Source organism: Sprattus sprattus, assembly GCF_963457725.1.
Source record: "Sprattus sprattus genome assembly, chromosome: 4".
Lineage (NCBI taxonomy): Eukaryota > Metazoa > Chordata > Actinopteri > Clupeiformes > Clupeidae > Sprattus > Sprattus sprattus.
This window is the reverse complement of record NC_137923.1, coordinates 27591602-27601601: the sequence shown is the minus strand read 5'-3', so window position 1 is coordinate 27601601 and position 10000 is coordinate 27591602. Positions and strand designations below refer to the sequence as shown.

General features: G+C 44.6%; 1 protein-coding gene across 1 annotated transcript in view; it reads left to right on the top strand.

Moving 5' to 3' along the window:
- Window positions 1-10000, top strand: part of LOC308364549 (receptor-type tyrosine-protein phosphatase mu-like) — a gene marked incomplete at both ends in the record, with an annotated part of 185601 nt that overhangs the window by 27778 nt on the left and 147823 nt on the right. The gene's annotated exons all lie outside the window — the stretch shown is intronic.

Here is a 10000-nt window from a genome sequence, read left to right as displayed (position 1 = left end):
GTGTGTGTGTGTGTGTGTGTGTGTGTGGTGCGTGCGTGCGTGCGTGCGTGCGTGTGTGTACTGTCTGTTTGTAGCACGGTGGTTCAGGTGCTTGCACTGCCGCCTCACAGCAAGAAGGTCATGGGTTCGATTCCCGCATGGTGCTCTGTTGGCTCTGGGGGGCAGGTCCTCCCCAGACCTTCAGTGCTTAGGTGGCCTTTCTGTGTGGACTTTGCATGTTCTCCCCGTGTTCACAAGGGGTTTCCTCCACTGAACCCCAACAGTAAAAACATGCAACAGAACACTCTTCGTCGGTCCCTGACCAAGACAGACGATTCACCTCACCTGGTCCCCGGGGCCTAAAGGCTGCCCACTGCTTGAGGAAGGACAGTCCGGGATGGGATAAATGCAGTAACTAAATTCACAAACGACCTCAGGCCTGCGTGCGCATATGCGCGCGTGTGTGTGTGTCCTGTGTCTCCTCCATGTATTCGTGTGCCAATCGTACGTGTGTGGCGTCGCTTGTGCAATTGAAGTCTGACAATTATACAATTATATTGAACTGTGTTTTCTGTGTATTTGGGAATGTGGAAATGCTCTAATTCTCTCCGACAAAAGCATGTAGGAGAAACTGATTCGTAAGCATTTTTAAAAAAAAAAAGGTTAATGAAGTTTTGCAGTGCTGTACAAGAACACACTGTAAGCATATCCTTAAAGCATTTTCTGTGCACAACACATACACACACACACGTACATAAACATACACACACACGTAGACAGACACACACACACACATTTAATAAATGCTCAGTACTGAGAGGTGTGCATAGAAAAGTGCCTGTTTCTGAATGTGACTCTTTAATGGAGGTCTTCCCGCTAATGCTGATGTGTTATGTTATGATGTGAATAGCCCAGGGGAATGCGGTCATGGCTGCAGGCTGGGAGTGTTCTGCCGCGTCTGTGAGTTTGTGTGTGTTTGAGCGTAAACTGAACAAAAGGCCCCGTCCTACTTTCCTGGGCGTACATACCCTTCCCTCCATTCACGACTCTAAAGTTTGTGAAAGGGAGTTAGTTGTTGGTCATTCAAACTCTCAAGTTCAAGCATCAAGCTGTCTTATCTAGAAGATTTCAGAAGGTGAAGCAGATAGACGAGGAGAAGCTGGGATTCAGAGGAACCACTCTCATCCATGTTTCAGAAGTGACTGGAGATGTTATTGCAAAGAGCTGTTTACTGCTGTCCTGCTATTGGCCCACTACTGCTACTACTGGAACATCCACAGGAATACAGGAATACAGGAATACAGGCACAAGCCAATCAGAGCTCATTCTAAAAGGACCTCATCAAAAAAAACCTTGTCTTAGTTTGTAGAAAGAGCTGGAGTAGCACCAGTAGCTGTCTGTGGAGTAGCTGTTTGTGGAATAGCTGTCTGTGGAGTAGCTGTCTGTGGAGTACCTCTGGTGCAGGTCTGGTTGTTCTCTTTCTCCAAACCACCGGAGAGTGTGTGCCAGTCATCGAGCACGATTTTTCAAAGTAATTAATTCCGCGCCACACTGATCTACACGCAAAGTAATTCAGATCCATTCACCACATTGTCACAGAGCTTATGAAGAACACACTACAAAGAGATCCCCTTTCACTCCTTTACTTTTTTGTATTATTTTTTAATTTGCTAACTCGTTTTTTTGTATTTCCATCTACTGCTGTCACGTTCCTCATCAATACATTGTCTCTCCCTACATCTAGGAGACAGAGCAAGGGGAATTGAGCCTAAAGTGTGGGGAATGAATCATGTATCAAAATACGAAATGCAATCCATTTTAATTAAACCTCCTTTTTCCTGCTGTGTCTCTCACTGCCCTCAGCAGCATATTGACCCTCACGCTTCTTCTTTTTAATCAGTTTTCTCATTCTCTTCCTTCTCTCCGTCCTGATCTCCTCTGTCTATCCATTTCTCTGTATTTCCCCTCCACTCTCCATTGATGGCTTTTCCTGTGGTTTGAAATGGGGAGATATCCACTGCCAGCACCTAAGGAATCAGACTAATGGAGAGGCTTGGCTTTTTCCATGCTGTAACACAGACGTTGCTCCAACCTAATGGAGATTGTTTTCCTCTTAAATCTGATGTCTAATCACACAAAGGCTGCCTCACCGATAGATTACATCCCCCTCCACTGTCAGAAAATCCCTGTCAATCCGTTTAGGCTTTATTAGTGCAGCTCACTATTAAAATCAGTGTTTGTTTGTGTGTCTGCGTGTGTGTCTGCGTGTGTGTGTGTGTCCATGCATGTGTGTGTGTGTATTTATGTCTATGTGTGTGTGTGTGTGTGTATTTATGTGTGTGTGTGTGTGTGTTTGTCTGTGTGTGTGTGTGTGTATGTGTGTGTGTGTGTATGTGTGTGTGTGTGTGCTTCCCTTCCTCTCTTTTCTATGGGGGCCATGGCCTATACCAGCTGACGTGACGGTGTGGTTTAATCTGACATCTTCTACCTCATGCTGAAGAGCTGGCTTCAGCCAGCTGGGACACTGGAGGTGCTGGATGGTGGAAGAGGAGGGGAAGTGATTTCCCTGAGACCCCCACTCTAAGAGGCATTATGTCACCCCTGAGAGACAGACAGAAAGAGGAGGAGGGGGAATAAAAAAGAATAAATCAGTTTTCAGACATACACACACACACAAATGTAGATACATGCACTACAACCCTAAACTTATCAAGCCATTACCAGAGGAACTGTATGTGTGATCGCAAATGTCTGAATCAGTTTCATAGGACTACAACAACACAGCAATTGTACAGTTATACCGCAACAATGCAATACAAAACAACTGTTATTGCACACAACATAAACCTGCTCAATTTAGACCCAATAACTGCAATAGCATAGACACATACAGTAAGCATACTTCACCAAACTCCAACAGGAGCCCACGTCACATACTTTCTTACCTTCATTAGTTTTGTGTGTCTGAACACCTTGATATTTTACTCTGCAGTAGAATCATTAAGTTCAAATGAGCCTTTTAAAACACCAAAAAGTTTAGAGTTCTGGGATTAAATTGTGTGTGTGTGTGTGTGTGTGTGTGTGTGTGTGTGTGTGTGTGTGTGTGTGTGTGTGTGTGTGTGTGTGTGTGTGTGTGTGTGTGTGTGTGTGTGTGTGTGTGTGTGCACGCATGGGCATGTCAACAGAACACGGTTAAACTCTACCAGATCAAATTGACAGCAGGCAGCTTTTCCACAACATAGAGTTAAGAATCTTTCATCATTATCTACCTCCTTCCATCTCCCTCTCTTCCTCTATCACCCCCTTCAATCTAAACCAGTGTGAAGATGCCGTGAGCCTTCCACACTTGTTAAGGAGTACTTTCATCATTTAAAAACAGCACAACACACACTTACACCTCTCTAATCAGATGCTGACAGGCACACGGCTCTCTCTTTCATGTCAACAACTGCTTCCCTCCATTGTCCCAACCATTTCCTCAGTTTTTGATTCGTTTAACTGAGGTACAATCTCCCAGGTACATCTCAGAACTCTCCTCCAGGCAGCATCCTCCTCCTCTCTCTCTCCTTCCTCTCTGCTCTGTCCATCAGTCATATTTCTCTCCGGCTCATACAACTGCACCTGAGGGGAACAAAAGGGCTGTGCTGCTCTGGCAAAAAGGAAGGGGGAAGGAAGGAGGGAAAGAAGAAGGCAAGGAAGGAAGGAGGGCCCTGATGTGGCTCTGACTTTGCCCTGATATGGCTCTGATGTGGCCCTGATGTGGCTCTGATGTGGCTCTGATGTGGCTCTGATGTGGCTCTGATGTGGCTCTGATATGGCTCCGATGTGGCCCTGATGTGATTGATTTGACCCAATTTCATTCCAGAGGGAGCTGCTATATGTGTTTATGTATATGTAGTGAGGTGAACAGAGAGTTCAGCCTCTGTATATGGGCCAGATCTAGGCTGGAGTGTTGAGTTAGTGTAGATATCATGTGGTAAAATGTAGTGTTATTCTGTTAGGACTGGAGTAAGTATGAAAAATCATGAATTAAAATGTAGTGTTATTCTGTCTTGGATTGGAGTTAGAGCAGATACCATGTGTTCAAATGTAGTGTTATTCTGTGTGGACTAGAGTTAGCGTAGATATCATGTGCTAAAATATATTATTATAGAGCTCCTTAGAATGTTCCAAAAAGTTCTGTTGATTTTGAATGGGCTACCCCAACGTTCGGAGGTCTGATATTTCTTCATATTGTCCACTGCGAAAAATTAATGACTACTGTCATTGGCAACAGTTTGGTGCTTCTAATTCACCTTTCATCTTTCATATCATTCCACTAGCTGTGGACTAGAGTTGGAGTAGAGTTCAATTCAAGTTTGCCGCTGAGGAAACAACCTCTCTGTATGCCAGAGTGTGTAACCGGTCTATTTACAGGAACAGACCAGAATAACACAAACAAGGAGAACATCACCACCACTGAGCCTTAACAAGCACCCTGCTCTGCCAGGTGTGTATGTGTGAGTGTGTGTGTGTGTGTGTGTGTGTGTGTGTGTGTGTGTGTGTGTGTGTGTGCGGTTTGCACGCGTGTGTGTGTGTGTGTGTGTGTGTGCGGTTTGCACGCGTGTGTGTGTTTTTCAGACACAGGGTGGTGGCTGGCCTTGGTTAAGGCGGCACTCAATGTGAGAGAGCAAGGACTCAGAGGAGGCCTTTGTTTTTGACCAGTGATCTAAACTTGTGAAGAATACACCAACACACATGCAATTCAGTTTAGTCTGAAATAGTTTAATTCTTTACATTTGAACAGTAAAGTTCCAGACTGACAGGAATCCACAAAATACAGGTAATTCATGTATAAATGGCTGTTTACGTGTCTGGTATAACTGCCACCAAAACCTTCTTTAGAAGAAAGACCTTTAAAATCCTGAAGGAGCATCATGGCTCTTCACTGACGTGTTAAGAGATGTTTCCGTAGGGACGATGTAACCATAGCTATACTGTAGGTGGAACTTTTCACCTCACCTCAAAAAAACAAGATACCTCCTGATAAATTGACTGATAAACCATACTGCTTTTAAGCTTGTTCGAATCATCAGCTGTATATAAAGTCACTGTATTTATTTATTCATGGGTTTATATTGTACTTCAGGTTTAAATTCAGCTCCAGCTGTTGTAGCCTGCAGTATTATAGAATCTTCTGGCAGCATGTCTCTAGGGTACCATAGTCCTGGAATAATGAGCTCAGTTTTAGCAGAATAGAAGTCGTCTAGTAGAGATTAATTACTGCCCCCCCCCCCCCCCCCCCCCAGAGTCAGAGTGCATGTTTGGCACCCTGTAGCCCTGGGTTCGAGTCCGGGTCGGGTCACTTCAACTGTGCTGTGCAGTGTTGTGTGTTGGGTGGGAGACGCTGTTGGCTTCATTTATTAATGCGCGGCACCAGTAATGCAATTTTACCCCTCACACAGATTAGGCCTCAGAGTGGAAGCAGGGGAGCAGTCAGACTAATGATATCATGAAATGTTCAACTTCTACGGTTCTCTGGCCAAATCCCTTATAGCTCTACACATAGCATCAACACCACTTTTCTTTCTGCTCTGCTCTTCCTTCTCTTCAATTCTCTGTTCTTCTCTTTTCTTTTGTTCTTGTGTCGTTCTCGTTTCCTCTCTGGCCTTCATTCACATTTGTGCCACATAATGATTTTCCAGCAGGAAGAGACATAATGAGGAGCTGTCATTACTGCAAATTACCCTCTCCTACTCTTTACACACACGCACGCACGCACGCACGCACGCACGCACGCACGCACGCACGCACGCACGCACGCACGCACGCACGCACGCACTAGTGGACACACAGACACACACACAAAGACACACACAAAAATGTTGTGAATTTGACTGTGAGTGGCATCAGACTCTCTGGTGTGATAAGGGTATATGTGTTGGAACATTCCTTCCCAGACTGAGTAAGAGGAGAATGTATTATTGAGGACAGCTGTGCGTTCCCATAGCCAGAGATAGAGTTGAGCTCTACTGGAGCAGGCTGAGATGGGCTGTTTGCTATCAGTCAGACGTGTAATGCCCAAAGCCAAGTGTGTGTATCAGTCAGACGTGTAATGCCCAAAGCCAAGTGTGTGTATCAGTCAGACGTGTAATACCCAAAGCCAAGTGTGTGTATCAGTCAGACGTGTAATACCCAAAGCCAAGTGTGTGTAACAGTCAGTGGAGAGGGAGATGGAAGAGTCAGTGTGGCAGAGAGCAGGACAGGCCCCGGACAGCAGCAGGACACGCCCCAGAAAGAAGCAGGACAAGCCACCAGGCGGCAGGACACGCCACAGACAGAAGCAGTACACGCCCCAAACAGAAGCAGGACACGCCCCAGACAGAAGCAGGACACGCCACCAGACGGCAGGACACGCCACAGACAGAAGCAGGACACGCCCCAGACAGAAGCAGGACACGCCACCAGACGGCAGGACACACCACAGACAGAAGCAGGACACGCCCCAGACAGAAGCAGGACACGCCACAGACAGAAGCAGGACATGCCCCAGACAGAAGCAGGACACGCCCCAGACAGAAGCAGGACTCCCCCCAGACAGCAGGGCACGCCCCAGACAGAAGCAGCACACGCCCCAGACAGAAGCAGGACACGCCCCTCACTCTAGCTCACTCTGGAGAAGATCTGGCTCACATCCGGCTTACATCCGGCCCTGATCCGACACTTGTTCGCTCCTCTCCTCTCTGCTGAACTCCTGGGTGTGTTAAGTGGTTCCTCCTGTGGCCCCTGCAGAATAACGATGCTGATGAGTCATGCCGCGCAGCAGCGCTGTAGGGCCAAGTAGCTAAACTGAAATGTCAGGGCTGCCGTAATATCCTTTTTGCTGTGGAAAGCACTTAAATATGCTACTGGGGATGCAGATGGTGGCATTTTTGAAATGTGTGTGTGTGTATGTGTGTGTACATATGTTTGCATCGTGCCTATCATAGTGAGTATTGTGTGTTTATCTTGTTTTTGTCTTTGTGTGTGTCTGTGTGTGTCTCTTTTTTTAGGATGACCTTTCTGACTGGTATTAATTAAGACCTGGAGAGGCAGGTGGGGAACTGTAGAGTTGTGGAGGCTCAACAGTAGTGAGCCTCTTCAGTGTTCTGGGGTCATCGCATGAAAAAAAAAACACACACACACTCACACACGCACACACACACACACACACACACACACACACACACACACACACACACACACACACACACACACACACACACACACACACACACACACACACACACACAGTCACTTGGAAAGAGTTAATGTAAGTGAATACAAAGAATCTGATTTCTATCCAGTTCTTTTTTCCTCTTATAATGACATCAGCAGCAAAGCCTCTTTCACTAATCCGGATCTGATCTGGATCTAGATGTGATCTGGATCTGGTGTGAATCTAGATGTGGCCTGTATTTAATCCACAGTCAGCTTTACAACATAACAGGAGTTTACCAACAACATTGTGTGTGTGGGACAACAATATATTTTTACATAATATTGAGATAAACAAAAAAGTGGCCTTAAACTCCTGTGAGATGTTATACTAACGCTTTATGGCCTGTGGAAAGCATGAATGTATGGTTCTTGGTCACACATCATTCGGAAGAGCTACAGTATATCTGATCCGGCCCGTATTTAATTCAGAGTCAGCTATGAGTTTTCTCATCACACAATAGAGCAGGAGTCTAAAGCCCTGGCTGTGGTCCAGACTAGTGGTTTGAAGAAGTCTGTTTGATAGAAAGGCCTTGACCTGATGAGCAGTTGGTGTCTGTTAACACCTGGTGATTCATCACTGATGTTCCTGTAATTAAAAAACGAGAGCATTTAAACAGGAGAACTCTGCATCAGCGTTTGGTTGTCCCTGTTCTGGTATCTCCAGGGGGTCTCACTGTCCAGGAAATAGAAGACTGAAAGAAGGAAAGAAGAGTGAAAGAAGGAAAGAAGAGTGGAAGAAGGAAAGAAGAAAGGAATGAAGAGTGATAGAAGGAAAGAAGAGTGGAAGAAGGAAAGAAGAAAGGAAAGAAGAGTGAAGAAAGGAGAGAAGAGTGGAAGAAGGAAAGAAGAAAAGAAAGAAGAGTGAAAGAAGGAAAGAAGAGAAGACAGAAGAGTGTAAGAAGGAAAGAAGAGTGAAAGAAGGAAAGAAGAGAAGACAGAAGAGTGTAAGAAGGAAAGAAGAGTGAAAGAAGGAAAGAAGAGTGGAAGAAGGAAAGAAAAAAGGAAAGAAAAGTGGAAGAAGGAAAGAAGAGTGGAAGAAGGAAAAAAGAACGGAAAGAAGAGTGGAAGAAGGAAAGAAAAATGGAAGATGGAAAGAAGAGTGGAAGAAGGAAAGAAAAATGTGAACAAGAGTGCTCTGTATAAAGAGATAAAGAGAGAGTGAAAATATTGAAAAAAGGAGATCAAATAAAGTGAAGAAGAGAGATGGAGTGTGAGAGAAAGTAGAGTGAGAGGGATTGAGAGAAAAATTGAGAAAAAAAAGAAGAGAATGGAAGGGATCTTAATGTTCCTAGTTACAGTTAAATTGAGAGGGACAGAGAGAAGAGGTTCTTTGGATTTGGCGCAGGTGTCAGTGAAGCACAGGTGCAAGCCAGTTTAAAGAACCTATTATGATGTCATAATGGCCCAATGTAAGTCAATGGGAAAATTGATATTAGTTTTTCTTTAATATCTTAAAAAGTATAAAGTTTATAAAAGTGAAAAATTGTGAAGTGTCCTTCACAAGACCTACGCGACAAAGTTTGAACGAAGTTTGTAAGTTAAGCGGTTCGAGCTGAATTAATCGCAGAAAAAGGTAAGAAGAATAAGAAGAAGAAGAAGAAAATGCCTAGGAATAACAATACAGGGCATTTCATGCACTGTAATTATTTTCGGAGAGTGGAGGTCCTTCTGTAATCTGGCAACTGTGCTTGATTGTCTAGCATCAATCTGTAGGCATTTGATTTGGTTTTTCTTCCAGTGTGACATGCATGTGTTGGGTTGATGGTTGTCATGTAGCAATTAGCTTGGTTATTATTTCTGAGCGATGGGCCCTGTAAAGTGTTTTAAATAAAACACACACTAGGTCTCATCCCGTCACACACACCTACATACACACATGCACACACTGGGGTATGCACTCTATCTGTCAGACATGCCCGCAGACACTTTCACACTTTGCATCACACTCACACACACACCCACACACACATACACACACACACATACATACACACACACGAACATTTCCTGGGACACGTCATGTTGTGTCCAATCAGTTGTGGGCTGCACTTGTGTTACTATTGTTAATTTATTAGTTATAATAAATTCAGGAGCCTGGCTGGCGTGCTCACTCATGTCTGTAAGTGGAGGTGAAGGCGGCCCAGATTGGACTAATAATAACCCTGTTGGGATGAATGCTAGTGCTGGGCGCTAACGTAAACTGCACTCTGTCAGGGGAGCAATGGCAGCTCAGATAGAGAGAGAGAGAAAGAGAGAATTGGGGGGAGAGAGAGAGAAAGATACAACACAAGAGAGGGAGAGAAAGAAAAAGACAGAAACACACAGACACACAGACACACAGACACACAGACGCACACACACACACACACACACACACACACACACACACATAGAACAAGTGCAGACCTCATGCTTCACACACACAAACACACACACACTCATGCAGAACAAGTGCAAACCTCTTGCTTCCCTCTTTATTTCTCTCTTGCTCTCCTGAGAAATGATATAAACATAGCACAAAAAGTAAGGAAATTTGTGTTTGGTAGATTATTTCTTTGTTGTAACAATGCTTCTCGGCAATAAATCTTATACCGTTGGAAAGCCTGTTTAGTACCCTTTTAAATGGTGCCACATTTGTAAGGAACATGCCTTTGTGGGATTAGCAACACAGCTGAGTATGTGGGTTGCACCCATGAACAATTTGCCAAAATTCTCCTATTCTCCTGTTTGGTATTCACTCTTGTTTTGAGTTGTTTGTTGGATTGGATGATTGAACTCTCGA